Genomic DNA, 17,632 nt, shown 5'->3' on the forward strand with positions numbered 1-17,632 from the left:
GGAACTGGTCTCCAGTTACAGAGGCTGCTGAGAGGTCTCTTGGGCGACACATTTTACGCTGTATGGCCGTCGGATAAGTTGCCTCAATTCACTCAACCCCTCAGACCGCCTGCATATTTCATCGTCAACACACATCCGGCACATAAACCAGGAGAGCACTGGTTGGCTTTAACTCTCGAAGAAGACGGTAGAACAACTTTCTTTGACTCATTTGGAATGGGGCCGTACTTTTCACATTACCCTGAAAATATTTTAAAGTTTCTCAAGAAACATTCAGGCAACATCAAGTACAACAATGTCCAACTACAGCAGGCTCTATCGTTTGTATGCGGTCATCACTGCGTCTTCTACCTCTGTCATCGCGCTAGAGGGCTGTCTATGGAAGAAGTATTGAGTCTATACAGCGACGATACCTTAAAAAACGACCTCATGGTATACAACTTTGTGAAAGGACATCAGCAATGTCTAAAAAGATGTGCACACTGTCCGTGCAAACAACAAAACTGTTCTCTTCTGTATGTTAAAGACTATTGTAACGTGTGACTCATCTTATTTTGTTTGTGCGTGTGTTTAAAAGAAAAATCTGTAATCACATAATAATTCAATAAAACATTTTATTGATGAAAAGACAATTATTCAGGAAACCCATCGAGGTGTTAGAGACAATTTCTTCCCTTTGGTCACGACACGCGCCAAGCGTCGTCGAGGTGTCGCTTTAGGATCCTTTGGGTCGGGAGACCAGCTCTCAGCTATACTTTTCTTTCGCGAGATAGAATTCGATTTAAGTCTCTGATATTGAGCCCTCGCTTCAGGATTGGACAGCAGTGTGAGAGGGATGTTTAGCTTTAATAATGTGACGAGAAACTCGGACCAGCCCTCAGGTAATGATGAACTCGTTTTCTTATACGGTAGGGAAAGGTACTTGAATATATCAATCACATGAGAGCCTTTTACAGCATTTCCTTCATACATAAATTGGCCATTCATATTCCAACCATCACCGTGTTTGGATATCCTCTGGATAATGGATTCAGCATTTCTCCGAGCTTTTGACGGAAGGCTGTTTAGAATATCCTTACCCAAGTCATCTGTTACAGAGGGTGTTTTTAGAACGCTTTCGAGACGACTGTCAGAGTCGTGGGGATGATCGCTGACTCTGTCTCGTTGTAGAGTCAGAGTTACTCTCCTTTGGTCTCTCTGATCCTGTTTTGTAAAGGTTCAATAGCTCTGCAATAGAGCATCGTACTTTTTCATCTTCTCATACGAGTTGAACTGAGAATCATTTAGAATGGACCTCATCTTGTCATTCAATTCATCTTCGGCAGTTTCACGGATGTGGGAGGTTGGACGTGATAACTGGTGAATTTGCTGAGGAGAGACGAGATACATTTTCTGGACAGTCTTCATGGTGTTTTACTTCTTGACAAGTCCTCCTATTAGATTCCCAATGATTGGAACGGCGGCCGCTAGCAACGGCAACAGGAATCCTCCCAATTGCTTTTTAAGAATCCTTCGTTTACGCTTCACGCACGCCTTTTTATTAGCCAAGAGTCTGATGTTTTTCTTCTGTTTTTTCAGTTTTTTGAACTGAGCCTGCGACAATGGTACATTCCCCTTCAAAACATTCAGGGCGATCTCACCGAGAGCTAGAATAAAGTCCCGAGAACTACGCATCAAAATGTCTTTACGCTTCTTTGACGGAGCGTGGTATAGTTCCTTCAGTAAACCCGCGTTTCTTTTGATACGCGCTGACATAACTTAAGCGTAAGACGTTTTTGGTATGTACACCGTGTGACGTTGGTGAGGAAGTATCCCGGTCCTTAGTCTGTAGCGTTCTGGACATGAGGGTGTTAGATCAACAATTAAGGACCCGTGTGAGCGTCAGCTGTAGCATCTTCAAAGCTTTCTAGAAAGAAAGCTCTTTGAGACGGGTAAACCTGTTGAGCAAGAACTTTTATCTGCATGTTATCGCCAGGATTCTTCAACAGTACAAAGTAATTGCTATTCAGACTCATAGTACGACTATATTTACCACGATGAAATAAGTTTTGCGTCAGCATTATAACACTCATATTTTTGTGACGTCTGTACTGTGTAAAAATGCCAACAACCTCAGGGTTTTCAGAAGCTTCAAAAATAACATCGTCAAGAATAATCAAATGTTTTCTATCAGAAGGAAATACATCTTCATTTTCAAAAGATTCAGGTGAACCTTCAATGAATTTGATATGTTTATTCATCTTTTGCAATTCACTGTGCATCGGTTGAAAAGAAGTATAAATCCATACAATATTTACATTGGCATCACCCATAACATGTTCACAATTTTCAAGTATACATTTTACAAAATGGGTCTTTCCTGACCCCGATGGTCCCACCACCAGACATGAAAATGGTGTTTTCAAACGAGGATCGAAATGAATTCCTTCCATAATCACCCCTCATCCACTCAAAACTCAGAACCCGAAAGGTTTGGTTCTGAAAACAAGCGCCTCTTATCGTGCACGACACACAAACAAACAAACAACGGGGGAAGCCTTTACACATGACTGTTAGATCCTGGATGAAAATTTGAGGCCATCCTGAAAGAGGGGTCATTGTTCAAGCTTTTTGATCCTGCGTTTAGATTCTCCTGCGAGACGTACAGTCAATATCTGTTAGGTCTCCTGCTGGTCCAGAACTCAAACATCCATCATTGGTTCTCTGAATGAGCACCATTCAACATGTGTAACTTGTTGAATCACCCGCGTTCTGTCTAAACTGAGGATACCACGTATTGTTGGACTTGTTCTTTCCAAACAATACAATACAAAGGACCTGCCATGATGTATGGTTGAGAGACTGCTCCACAGACAGACAAGCAGAGTCACATGTGTCTGAAGTGATGGCCAGGTTTTCATAGGAGGAGGGTGCATCTCAGATCAAGATGGAGGTCTGTGATGGCGACTAGTGAGGAAAGGCTCAAATGAAGTCATACATGGAAGATTTTACAAGCTACTCACAAACATTCAACATAAATATTTGCCTGCATTCAACTTTTACTTTTCAACTTTTATCAAAATGATCTTTTGCAGGAGATAACTATTGCATCATTGATGTTTAAAGCACATCATAGTGAGAATATATTACAACAGCATCAGATTTAACTCTTTCAAAATTTCAGATGTTGTTCGAGGATATTGTAGGTATCCGTTTGCTTTTGGAATGAATTGAGATTCCTTGCAGAAGTATCCTTTTGACGCAAACGTTGACAGTAACGTTTGAAAATTGGCCCCAGAAATTGCAGCACTTTCAAGAGTTTCTCCCCAACCAACAGAAACACTACATCATGACAAAATAAAACCCCAAAAGTACTGTAGTAACATGCAAACATGAATGTCAGTCTACGCTTTGACTCCAAAGGTCCAGTGGAAAAGCCTCATAGAACTTCATGTCCAATATGTGTTCCTTCCTTCCTTCCTTCCGTTTAAAGTTCTCGTATGAGATGTTGATGAGATGTTCATCAATTCCGCATTTAGCTACGGATGCGTCGATCCGACAAGTCCAACATTTCCCCGCTGCGGGACAAACAAGGGGCACTCAAGAGGTGCTCAAGATTCAAGATTGGATTCATCACCGTGGTCACCCTCCACATTTTGGGGCGGCTCGCGACATTTACGCTAAATGATAGCAACCGATTTATGACACACACAATGACTGTAATTGTTCAAGAAAAAAAAGACAAATCTTCATCTCATTCTATCACTTTCCCCCTCTTATGGGCAGAACAGCGAATTTTGCCACCGTTTTTAAAAAGTGCATGGAGGCTGATTTTAGGGGCGAGACACGAGTCATTGGCTGTATATGTTGAACGCAGGCGGCCTGAGTAGGATCCGGGACGTCTTCCCAGAGGATTGGAGATTGGGTCACCAAGCGTCATCAGGGTGTGTTCACAAACATGCTTTCATGTGTTTGCTGACATTCACTCAGCTAAAAATGTAATCTGAGTGAAAAATGAGACATAATCACACTGTTGCTTTCAAAAATCTTTGTTAGCTTTGTGATATTGTTTTTCTTGTTGTTGTTGTTGTTTTTCTCAGATGTTCTTTCGATGGAGTTTCTATTCTCTCCCTTCTCAATGAACAGAGTTGTTCTTCGAAGTATATTCTCGTATTTATTTGTTCTAATATTTTCTGTGTGCATATTCCGTCTGATGCAGTTAGACTTTAAAACTGAACTGACTGATGGATGGATAGGTAGATGCAAGTTCATCAAAAGGAATAAAAGCCTTCTGCAGGATCCAGCGCCTCATTGAGAGACGACTAACGTAAAAAAAAAAATGCTTCGTACACCTTGTGAATGTAAACAAATAAAAGATAAAATACTCTTTAGCTTGAAGATATGTAAAGAAAATGTAGGTCGAGGACGATTAGAAATGAAACAACTGAAAGTATGTCAGAAACTACAATGTCAACCCTGTGATTTGTTGTTTGTCAGTTAGAATTGACAGTGAGTCGTAAAAAGCTTTACTTGTAAAAAAAAAAAAAAAAAAGATATTTCATACTATTTCATGAAAAAGCGGGGGGTTGTGACTGGTAGCGAAGAATAAAAAGTTCTTGACATCTCAAAAGTTATACATCTTTTATTTTTTTCAAATTTGAAAAATGGCTGAACAAATGAAAAAAGATGTTTTAAATAAACGATATCTAGTTTCTAATAACATTTCTAATAATATTCATTTATTTACCATATCGTAGAGGGTTGTACAAAAATGTCAGGCTTCAGTTCAGGATTACTAGTCCAATTGGTGTCAGCAGACAGTGTCAGGTGAATGAAAAGATGAAGAAGATTGGGAACCTGCTGCTCGCACATGCTCAAATGGCTTGTTGTCTTATAGTGAGAATGGAACGTCTTAAATCTGATGCACGAGTGTGAGTGAGTGAGTGAGTGAGTGAGTGAGTGCTGAAAGAAAACTGCTGAAAGAAATGTGTTGTTTTTACAAACAATTCAATTTCTTGTCCTGACAATGAGGAGTTTTTCACAGTGAAACAGATATTTGAGATTCTAATGGATGGAGAAAAGTTTGAATGAAAAGGACAAATGTACTTACAGGCTTCAGTGCTGCGATTAGCTTTTATAACATGAACAGCTCGCCTACCAAAACTATTCTGTTATGGTAACTTGCGAACACAGACAAAACAGACCAGACCAAAACAGGTTCACGAACCCACAATGTCAACCAGTTTAATGATTGCCAGTTGTTTGTTTTTAAACACAGTTGATAAATAATAACTGAGAATACACCTGTAACTTGTGAAGAAATTGTCATGGCTCCGCTTCCAGGCTCCGAGTCCTGGTTTTGCTTCTCTCCCTCTGTTCCTTTGGCACACGGCTGGAGCCGATTACCCTGTGATTACTGTCTTCAAAAACACCTGGGCTCCAGCAACGTGTGCCAGATCGTTGTGTCTTTGTTTCCTGCCACTTCTCCTAGTCCCTGTGTGTTTCCACGTTCCCTGTCATGTTTCCTCTGATTCCTGTGCCTCTGGACTCCTCTCGATCCCCTGTGGTAACTCCCGGTTCTCGTGTCTCTCCCTGTGTTCGGCTTCTGCGGTTCTTGTGTCTCTCTCCCTGTGTTCGGCTTTTACTTCTGTGCGCTTGCTAGTTCTTTTGTACATTGTTTAACCCTGCTATCCTGAGTTAGTGTTTTTGGTTTCTTGCTGTTTGCCGCGTGTTTCTTGGTTTTCTTTTGTAGTTTATTCTCGGTTTTCATTTGTGATTTAAGTTCATTTAACTCCCGGTTCGGTGACACTTTCTGTTTTGACTTTTTACTAATTTTTGTGCACTTCTGTTAGTTTCATTACTGTTTTTACACTCTGCGTTTGCTCTGTTTCTTCCCGGTTCGGTGACGCTTTCTGTTCTATTTTAGTTTGTTTAATTATTAAATATTATTTATAATTTCCTCCTGCCTCCTGTGCCTACAACCATTTGCACGTGGGTCCTACACCACGTCTCCTATACGTGGCTTTAGCTCCCTCGTCCCTTCGTACACGTGACAGAAATATGAAAATACAATATCTGAATTTGTTCACAAGCTTTACTTCAGCATTAAACTTTTGTGAAAATGAACAATATAAACACAGTTTTTTTAAAATGGAAAGATTTAATTTCAACACATTTCGATTTCGACTCGGGTTACTTTTTTTTATAATTCTCAATTCATACATTCATAGTTTCAGCTCAGCTAGAAGCAGGTTAGTCTGTGGATCTGATCTAAACACCACATGTGATGCTGGAGTAATTGCGTCATGCGTGCATAACTGGTTGATTCATCCTGATAATACCTAACAACTGGGATATTTATTTGTATCCTCTTTAAAAGTGCAACTTTTAAAGAGTTAAAACATTCCATTATTTCTACACTAGTTGCCTGGTTTGGAATAGTCACAAGTTACTTTTTGAAAAATGCTCAACACAAAATGCAGACTACAAAACGAACATGTTGCACCGTACTGCTCCTGCATTTGGCTGTTTTCACCTGAAAATACAGAATAAAGACACATTTAAATCAGTGAAAAGCACGGCTTGTCATGTACACATTTAAGCCACTGGTAAGGCAAAAAAATAAGTCAAATAACAAAAATACAATCAAGTGAAGGGTTGACACACTTTGGATATTTCTCCAGGACTTGTCTGACTGGGGACAGCATCAAGTATAAATGAATGTTCAGTCCCTCCTGCATTGTAGATGTGTCACATGACAAGTTACAGGACGTTTGTCGAGCTATTATGTCACATTGCTTGACAATTGTTACATGGCAGGAACACATTCAGTCATTTCATCTTGCATGATACTGGGATTGAAAAGAAGCAGAGTGAAGAACAGTTCTGGGAACTTATTCTCACTTTCCCTCATCTTTGCCACAGTGGTTGCGTGTCGCTGTGTGTGTGTGTGAACTTTCTGTGTTGCGGTCCATTTTGTGCTTGTGTGCAGTATGTGTGTATCAGTGTTGAGTCGTAACTTCTCGAAGGCTCAAACGTTGTGTTGCTCAGTCTGGTCTGATCTAAATGTCACGGCTGATGATGATGATGAAGTCATTTTGTACTGCTCGCACCTTTGACTCTTTTACCCCTAAATTACAGGGCACAGTACAAACTAAAAGTGGTGAAGTCTTTTTTTTTTAACCTTTAGTGTGACTAGATGTTTTTTCGAAAAGCATGACTCAGTCAAGCACCGACAGATGAAAATAGAATGTTTCTATATTTTATCGTCTGACTTGAAACAGCATCATGTAACTTTAAAATAATCAAATCTCTGTTTGTTCCAGCTCCAGCGGTCCTTCTTATGCCCCCAGAAAGTTATTGGCTGACTCAACAATGTCTGAAAATAGAAGGGATGCTGTTGGAGTAAACAATAGAGATATTAACAACCAATTGTAAAAGAATCAATCTTTTTACCTGTATCACTCTGTGTTCAATGAACGTCACGCAGATGGGTGACGACGTCTGTGAATGAAAAGAGATGTGATAAACATGACCTAACGTTTTATATGATACTTGTACATGTAGACACACAGATATACTGTATCCATATAGATATATTCAGCTACGGAGTGCAGAGGAGGAGGCGTCCAGAGCGCAATTGGAGTCCGTTTGAAAAGGAGTTGGATGGAGTTCTGGATGGTCTGGTCAGCAGCAAAGGTCACCCCTGAACTGATGTGAAGCATGGTCTGGATCAGGGTCACCGAAATACTCCTTAGAGTGGGAAGGGCCTCGGTGATACCTTGTTGATTTTGGATAAAACAGTGTTGGAAGAGCTCAGCGTTTGCTAGATAGCTCAGAGGTGTAAACTTTTCCACCGTCAAATGATGCAATTTGAAAAGGAGGGGTCTGAAAGCGGCTCCGTCTCCAGCCCAAGCAACTCCTGTAGTAGACTGGCGATGAAATCAGTCGGGCGAGGTCCTTCTGTCCCTTCAGGCAATCCAAGGAGTCTGATATTGTTCCACCTGGAGCGCGCCTCCAAGTCCTCACATGTCTTTTTCAGTGATTCGACGTTGTCTGCCAATGAAGTCACCTTAGCCTGGAGCTCCGCCAGCTTGTTATCACGCTCATTAGCACACCTCTCCAGTTCGTCGACAGTGCTCTTTTGTGTCATGAGCTTCTCCTCAAAAGATTTCACCGCTGACTTGACTTCTCTTTTAACAGTGATGGTTTCAAATTTGGAAATGATTTCGGACCGCATATCTTCCATCGTGGTTTTTATGCTTGGTAGCATAGCCGCATTAGCATCCAACTTTTCCGGTGACTCCGGTTCAGGCGATTGACGAGTTTTTTGGCGAGCTGACCGAGACGTTGACATGATGAGTGTTGAAAAACAGAATCCCAACACTGAGGCACAGCCAAAATTCCACTTCCAAGGTATTATTAAACGGATATTTTGTTCATCCCCGAGGAACCGCCATGAAACACGTCCTACATAGTCGAGCTCACGAGCGCCCCCCGCATGAACTGTATTTTAACCTTATTTTATATCAATCACTACATTTGACTTGTATTCAACAATTGGGATATTTGAACAAGGTTTTGTTTGATGAATGGTCCAAAGGAAACTGTTGTGATGGTCACCTTGTTTCTTTGTTCATCTTACAGCCTGTTAGTCCTTCTTCTTGTTTATTTCTTTTTCTCTATCGACACCTAGTGGTCATTTTACAAACATCACTGATTGTCACAGATTTCAGATGAAATAATTGGATCTTTCTGTGCAATTTGCATGCAGTTTTCTATCTTGCCTACGAGGTCTCAGTGGTTCATTTGACGAGACAAACTATTTATTTATAAATGACTAAACTTATTTTATATACAAAACATCGTAGGCAAGATAGAAAACTGCGTGCAAATTGCACAGAAAGATCCAATTATTTCATCTGAAATCTTGTTAAAATATCTGAATTGTTGAATACAGGTCAAATGTAGTGATATATATAAAATAAGGTTAAATACAGTTAATACGTGGGCGTAGTACTTTAGTAATTCAAATTCTGCTTCTCTTGATGAAATACCAGCGTGTAGTGAGGCGTGGCCTAATGACGGCGCTCATTTGATTCTAATTTATGTGTCAAGCAGCTGCACCCATGTGCGCATGTGGACAGGAAACTACGTCATAAAACTGAGCCCTGGAAGCAAAACGGGATGAAGAAGCAAAGAGGGCCGTGACAACCGCATCTGGCAGTGTGTCACTGCCCTATTTGTGAGGTCATTTCCTGTCCGCATGCGCACATGGGTGCAGCTGAACGTCCTTCCCCTGAGTAAATCACACATCAATATGTATATACTGTAACTTTTGAATTTGAATTAAAAAAATGACATATGGCTGAGCAGCGTCTTGAATGAGCCTCAGGCAGGCGTTTCTAAAAGAGAATGGATCAAGACAAAGAAATCATTCTATGTTTAGGACATGATGACTCTTTTAAGTTTCCTTAAATACAAAGATCTAAATAAACACACAGATGAATCCCTGCATCGCGGAAGGCCCAAAGTCCAGAATTCCTGGCGAACAAGACAGAGATTGGCATCTTTGACAATAAGTTCCTTTGCAGGACGACTGGTGTCCAGTACATAGGACAACTAGAATGCAAGACCACACCATGCCACTGGTGAAGATATTAGGATTTAGCTGATGAAATCTTTTTGCCATGGAAAACAGATGGAGATATCACTTGCCAGTTTATCCTGAAGAGGACCCAACTTCTGCTCCCATGTCTCTCCACATGAAGCGTAGAGATGATCATCCTGCTTGTCAGTCCAATATGGGTGGTCAGGCCAAAACGCTATCAGACGACTAAGAGCTAACAACAAAGCAAACATGAGTGGTTGACAAGGTTTTTGAGGTGAAAATGAAGAAGAAACTTGAAATAAAATTCCTACTCTCCAATCTCCTATATGGCCTGAGGCGCTTTATGTTGAGCATCCGGTGCTTCCCATCACTTTTTCTCACTGTTGCCACGCCTTTTGAAGAGATGCTGGTAACAGTGAAGGGACCCTCATGCTGACTGGACATGGCCGCTGAACGAAGCCCATCTTTGGGGCTTCCTGAGACGAGGACATCATCTCCAACATTGACTGTGCACACTCAAACAGACTTTTTCTTCTGTCTTTCCTGAGCCAGTTCAATGTTTTGAAGGACCTATCATGTGAAAATGGTATTAGTTTCTCATGAACAAGATTCTTTGTGTCATGAATTGGACACACCTTCTCATTCAGGAGTCTTATCTTATCAACTGTGGTGTCCATGTCTTCCTCTGGACCTCCAACCTCCCATGAATCTCCATCTCACTTCAGGAAAGCGAGGATGTCGGTGAAACATGAGGAAAAACGGAGTGCACTTCGTGGAGGCCTGAAGACAAAGACATTATTATGATGATATTATTGTGATATATGATCACTTCAGATAAAAAAAACCCTAAAGACAAGATTGCTCGGACCTGTGAAGTTGTGTTAATGCCATACACGACTGCTGGAAGGTGGATGTCCCAGTCGTCATGTGACTCGTTGTCATATCGTCTCAGAGCCTGCTGGACACTCTGGTTTGTCCTCTCATCCTAAACAGTAAAGGAAAACAACATCTGAACTTAATGGGCCATACTTATCTAACTCATCCATCCATCCATCCATCCATCCATTCATCCATCCATCCATCCACCCATCCATCCATCCATCCATCCATCCATCCACCCATCCATCCATCCATCCATCCACCCATCCATCCACCCATCCATCCACCCATCATCCATCCATCCATCCATCCATCCATCCATCATCCATCCATCCATCCATCCATCATCCATCCATCCATCCATCCATCCTCCACTGCTTATTGTCGGCTGGCGGGGGCAGGCCAAATGCTCATCTCCCGGGCAACATCCACCAGCTCCGACAAAACCCAAAAGACAGAAATAAAAACTGCAAACAATGAAATCATGATTTGAACCCTTAATCTGAGATCATTGTTTCAAATTGTATATAAGAGAAATGTACAAACCACCTGTCCATTACCCCACCTTGATGGGATGCAACGTTGGTGTCTGTGTACTAATGGGATCATTGAGTTGGCATCGATGGCAGCACCTCAGCTGGTACAAAGAAGAGTAACCTTTACACAGCCTTATTTTCACTGAGATAGTTATTGTATGTGAGTACTGACCCAGTCACACACGTCCTCCTTTAAAGTTGACCAGTAATAACCAGCAACTACCTTGTCTCTGCTGGCTCTCACACCACGATGGTTTCCTGTCCCTGGACCATCGTGGCATTCGTGGAGGACAGAGCTCTTTTGCTCCTCAGTGAACACCACCAAACGAAGATATTGCCCATTAGTTCCAGTGTACAACATCCTGCCATCTTCCAAAAGAATCAGTTTAGTAACATTTAAACAGAAACATAACATGTGACATGCAGACACCTACAGACACAGACACACTGGTGTCTTTGTCCCTACTTTGACAATGTCTTTAATGTTGCTTTTGTTTGCATCTCTGCTGTTGAGGTGAACATGCATCGATCTAGTTTTTAGATGTGAAGTACCAAGTGTCAATTATTCATAAATATGCCAGGTTTTTTTTTTTTGTAGTATTTTATTTTCCAGTTTTCAATAATGCAAGACAGAACATACATATCCCACCAAATCCCCCGTAACAAAAAACAAACAAACAAAAGGGTGCACTCCATACACAAAAGAAAATATATATATGATCCTTTCAGGCGTTCATACATTATATTACAGAGAGAACATTACAGTCCAGAGGTGTCTAGAGTCATCCGTGCGATATAATATACATTAAAAATGGCTGCCAAATCCGTTTAAACTTTTCAGTTCTACCTGCTAAAGCATAGCGAATATTCCATCAGCCATATGTCAGAGCGAGGTGGAACTTCTTTATTCCAGTACTGCAGAATAGTCTTTTTTGCCAGAACCATGCGATATGAAACTGCCACTCTTTGATAATTAGTTAAATCTTCCATTTGTTGTGAGCTACCTCAAATGGCCGTTCCAGGGTTAGGAGATAAATCTCTACACAAAACCTCAGAGCAAATCTGAAATATTTCTTCCCAGTACTGAGTGAGTTTAGGGCAGAAAAATAACATATGACCTAAAGTTCCCTCAGACTGTTTGCATTTGATACATCACGGAGATGTGGAGCTTCACTCTAGAGTCATGAAGCCTGTGTACTACCTTATATTGGATCAACTGGTGCCTTGAGTTTACTGAACAAGAGTGGATGTTGCATAGGCATTTAGACCAACATTCTGCTGTTATTTCTCTTCCTATTTCACCTTCCCATAAGGCCCCAAAAACATGATCGATATACAGATCATTAATGGTGACTAGTCCTTTTCTTTTCCACACCCAAAAACCAGCATCTAGTTTTGAGGGAGGGAATAAATGATGATGACAAATTGGGGCCAAACTAGAAGTTTCAGGCAGCCGAGAGTTGTTTTTAATTTGTTTCCATAGCTTTAAAGAGTTTTTAACAATAAAGCCGAGCTCTTTCTGGGCTTTGGTCTTCCCTCCTTTCATATGTAGCAAGGCTGGGAGGGAAGTATCTATTCGATTTTGCTCAATAGCAACCCAAGGTGGAGTGATGTCCTTGACATCACCAGGAAATGCATTATTCCAATAAATAAGAGCGTGAGCGTTTGCTGCCCAGTAGTAGTGTTGGAATACAGGAAGAGCCAGGCCGCCGAGTTTTTTACATTTACAAATATGTTTCTCACCTATTCCATGACTTTTGTAACCCCAAACAAAAGCCAATATAATCGAATCCAAAGTTTGGAAGAATGTTTTGGGAACGAAAATTGGCACATTTTGAAATCCATAAAGGAACCGAGGCAATGTGACCATTTTTATAGCATTGACTCTGCCGATCATTGACATTGGGAGTGTTCGCCAGTATTCTATATTATTTCGCAGTTGGTTGACTACTTTTACACAGTTGAAATCATACAAACAATCTGACTGTTTACTCACAGTAATTCCCAGATATTGTATTTGGTCAGTTATCTTGACTGGTAGCACCATTGCCCAGAGGCATTAATTCACATTTCTGCCAGTTCACTGTGTATCCAGACATATTTCCAACTCTTTCAATGAGATCCAGCAGCGCTGGGATAGATTCTTCAATTTGTGCTAGAAACAATATAATGTCATCAGCGTACAAAGCTATGTGGTGATCCATTTTCCCCAGATGTATCGGGGTAATATACCGGCTGTGTCTAATACTAATTGCCAATGGTTCAATGCACAAAGCGAATAATAGAGGGCTCAATGGGCATCCCTGGCGAACTCCACGCTGAAGATTAAATGACATAGATCGGTCCCAGTTGGTTAGAATTGCTGCAGTCGGGGACAAATATAGCATCTCAACCCAAGAAGCAAAACTCTCGCCTGAGCCAAATTTTTTAATGGTTGATCGAAAGCTTTGTGTGCATCAAGTGCAAGGATGGCAGACTTTGAATCTTTGCTCCATTTATGATTAACAATATTTAATAGTCTGCGTACATTAAAAAATGAAAATCTCCTGGGAATAAAACCCGTCTGGTCAAGGTGTATTATAGTGGATATGTGTTCATTTAACCTAGGAGCTAAAATCTTCCTAAATATTTTGAGATCACAATTTAAAAGCGAAATTGGTCGATATGATGAAGGATCAGTTTCAACTTTGTCTTTTCTTAGCAGCAAGGATATATTGGCATCATATAAAGGACGTGGTAATCTTTTGTTTTTCATTGATTCTTGAAACATTCTGAGCAACAAGGGAGCCACCTCCTCTGCATATGCTTTCTAAAACTCAACACAATACCCATCCGGCCCACTTGACTTGCCATTTGGAAATTCTTTTATTGCGTTCAGGACCTCCTGTAATGATATTTCAGCAGTGAGTTTCTCCCGTGCCTCATCTTGTAATTGTGGAAGAGGAATTGAACTTATTTCTGTTTCAGTGACTATGTTTTGGGAGGTGTATAGATCTGAGTAGAATCTCTTCAAACAATGATTGATCTCCTGATGGTCAGTGATGATCGTGCCCTCAGGTGATGACAGTTGAAGTATTGCTCTACTGGCTTGCCTTCCTCTCAACTGCCGAGCAAGTAAAGATGTGGGTTTGTCCCCCAATTCAAAGTGTTTATGTTTGATTTTTAAAAGCATCGTGTTAACCTGATCAGTAAGAATAGTGTTATATTCATGCCTTAGCTTGACAATAGTTTTGAGTGTTGCTGTAGATGGATTTTCTCTATATTGTATCTCAGCTTTTGTCATTTCTAGATCAATGTCAACTAACCTGGCTCTTCTTTGCTTTGTTTTCATGGCTTCATCAGATATCACAGTCCCTCCAATAACCACTTGAAAAGCTTCCCACAATGTTGAATCAGAAACATCCCCCTTGTCGTTCAGCTTAATAGAATCATTGATCTGCTTTGCACAGATGTCTAAAAACTCTTCCTTCTTGAGTAGATTAGGGTTCAAACGCCAATTGTATTGTGCTTTCTTCAAACCAAAATCAACGCCTATCATAACTGGGCTATGATCTGAAATGAGTATGTTATAATATTTCGATGAGGAGACAGCAGATGCTAATTTAGAGTCAATCAAAAAATAATCGATCCGTGTGTAGGTTTTGGAAAAAAAAGAATCATCTCTCTGAGTGGGATGTTGAATCCTCCAGATATCAATCAGATTCATGGACTTCTTTAAATGATTTAAAACGATTGTGGAGTCAAGTGGGCTTTTTGAATGTGTGGAGGACCTGTCCAGTGTTGTATCCAAGACACAATTGAAATCAGCCCCTGAAATCAAAGTTGTTTTTGATATGTCAGGAATACGTTTGAAAATGCTCCGAAAAAACCCAGGGTTATCGAAATTGGGAGCATAGATATTCAATAATGGCACATGACACACGTCAAAATGGTGCCTGTCACGATTACAAAGCGACCATTTGGGTCTGTTTGGGTCGATATATGATTGAAGGGAACATTCCTTCCCATTAATATTGCCACACCGCGTGCTTTCGCAGAGCATGTAGATTGATACGTTTGCCTTACCCATCCACATCTCAGTTTCAAAACTGCTGTCTGCTTAATATGTGTCTCTTGTAGAAATATTATATCCGTGTGCAAACTGTGGAGATGAGCGAACACCTTGGCCCTTTTAACAGGGTTATTTAGAGCCTTCACATTCCAAGAACATATATTCATGTTTTTACCAATGACATTACTAGAACCACCCCTGTTGTCAATTATTCAACTTATTGGATCTCACTGCACAAGAATTCAATGGAGTGCAACAAAAAAAGAACACAAGAGAAACTCAACTGTACCCCAAATCCCCTGGTCCCCTGCCCCCTAGAGAACTGAGACAGGTGAAACCCCCATCAGGATGGACATGCTGGGTCATGGACCCTAACATGGCTCTGGTGAACGATCCGAAAAAGAGCTGCACATGAGACAAAGGCCCAACACCACACTGACATTTCCATCAAAATATAAAATAACTGAAGAAAAAAACTAAAAGATTAAATCACCTTATAATGAGTACTAGCATCGGCTAAAAACCTTACTGCCTTAAACAATGTTAAAAATAAATGTTACTTCTTTTTGTGGTTCCTATCAACATTCATGTATACACACACGCACCCTCACACACACCGATACACACACAACACCAAGTTTGCTCATGACGGTAAACTTAAACAACAAACAAAAAAGTGCAAAAGTTGTGCAAAGAAAAGGTGTAGAAAAGACACGCTACCACGTCGTTTCAGTTTAGTCCGTTGCAGCACCAGCAGTATGGATGTGTTGATCAACATAAATCTCTGCATCAGTTGAATACTTTGGTCTCACCGCCGTGCGTCAAGATGAGGCGAGCAGGGAATAAAGATCCGTTTGGCACACCAGCCTGGCGCAGCTTCTGCCTCACGTTGTCAAACTCCTTCCGATCCTTCATCACATCAGCGGCGAAATCTTCTTCATCTTCTTCCCCTCGTGGTCAAGCGCTCCTCTGGTCCGGACAACCTGGATCATCCTCTCCTTTACTGAGTCGTGGTGGATTTTGGCGATCATCATTCGTGGTCTGTTAGACGGCGCTCCAACACGGTGTGCACGGTCCACTTTAATTCCGTCGGGAAAGTGCTCCGCTCCACCGCAGTAGTTTCGGGAGGAAATCCGCAACAAACGAAGGAGGCGCGCCTTTCTCAATCTTCTCTGGGAGACCAATTATCTTGATGTTTTGCCGCCGTGAACGTCCCTCCAAGTCACACAGTTTGGCACTTAGAATCCTGTTCTGTTTGGTCAACTGTTCACAGCACTTCTCCAACTCCGTGACGCGCCCGTCATGCTCCTCTCGTGTCGCTTCCAGGCTTACAATGCGAGACGTGTTCGCTGCTCAGGCAGTTTTCATACCTTCGAGAGAGGCCTCCAGGTCATCGAGCCTTCCGTCCATGGAGTGTTCCATGCGCTTGATAGGCTCCAGTACGAGCGAAGGAGGGCCTGAAGCCTCAGGTGTTCCCTCGTGACTCCACGAGCTAGGCGAGCTAACGCTAGTTAGCTCGGTCGGTTGACCCTCGTCTTCGCTTTCAGAGCGAGTTGCTGCAACCTTCTGTGACTTGTTCTTGCTTTTTGTCATATTGTCAGCCTCTTCAAAGCGTTTTCTGTCGTCGAGGTGATGATGGAAATAGTTTTCAACAGTTTATATAAGTCAGCGTGGAGGAGCCACAAAAAATACGACCTACTCCATCAGGTGCTCACCAGCGCCCCCGCCTGTTTTTTTTATTAAATACAGTTATTAACTGGAATTAACACGTCATTAATATAAGAATAATATGCCTCAATTTATTTTTGCACTGTATGTTATAGAACATAAAAGGTCATTAGAAATACGATTACTGACTAAAATGACGGCCAATGTTGCTATTTCCTGTCAAGTGAGTTGATTTTTCATACCTTTCAATATAAAGCTGCGAGCAGCAAATCTTGTTTGTCCATCTTTGACCAGCTGGAGTCAAAGACGCCGGTCAAGAGAAACTCCCTGAAAGGCTTGAGGTCCTCAACATTCTTCATCTTTGGCGGCAGATGTGGAGCACAACCTGCTTCTCTCCATGATTCGATGAAGTCCACGTGGGTGCAGTGACGTAGACAAGTGATGCTAACTCATCAGTTAGCATCACTTCATAAATTATGCGCATGTGGACAGGAAATGACGTCATAAAACGGAAGCAAAACGGGATGAAGAAGCAAAGAGGGCAGTGACAGCAGTGACAGGCAGGGTTGCCAGGTTGGGTGGTCTTCCGCTCAGGCCCGCCTCTGTAGAACACGCACGGCTGGACGCTCTGCGGATTCATTACATTTGGGCTGGTTTTCACAACCTCCAGCAGCTGTTTCGTGATTGGTTCATCAGCTGCCGGCCTTCAACGTTATTGGTCAGCGACGGTTTACAGTGAACCAATCAGAGCAGCGACTTTAACCATTCTACATGACCGAGCTCAGTTAGCGTGAAAGCTTTTTTTTTTTTTTTTTCCACAAAAATAAAATAAAATGAACATGAACATAGAAAGCCGTAAATTCATATAATATGAAGTATAACACCAGTGAAACGATGGAGACAAAACAA

The 17,632-nt window shown here is 41.4% G+C and overlaps 1 long non-coding RNA gene across 1 annotated transcript; it reads right to left on the reverse strand.

Moving 5' to 3' along the window:
* Positions 1-9,694: 9,694 nt before the first annotated feature.
* LOC128752447 (uncharacterized) lies at positions 9,695-10,576 on the reverse strand. Its single transcript, XR_008413670.1, has 4 exons — positions 10,458-10,576; positions 10,225-10,369; positions 9,901-10,159; positions 9,695-9,821 (listed from the first exon to the last, which is right to left on the reverse strand). It is a non-coding gene; the product is annotated as an uncharacterized LOC128752447 (long non-coding RNA).
* Between the last annotated feature and the right edge of the window lie 7,056 nt (positions 10,577-17,632).

Source organism: Synchiropus splendidus, chromosome 1 (assembly GCF_027744825.2).
Source record: "Synchiropus splendidus isolate RoL2022-P1 chromosome 1, RoL_Sspl_1.0, whole genome shotgun sequence".
NCBI classification, from domain to species: domain Eukaryota; kingdom Metazoa; phylum Chordata; class Actinopteri; order Syngnathiformes; family Callionymidae; genus Synchiropus; species Synchiropus splendidus.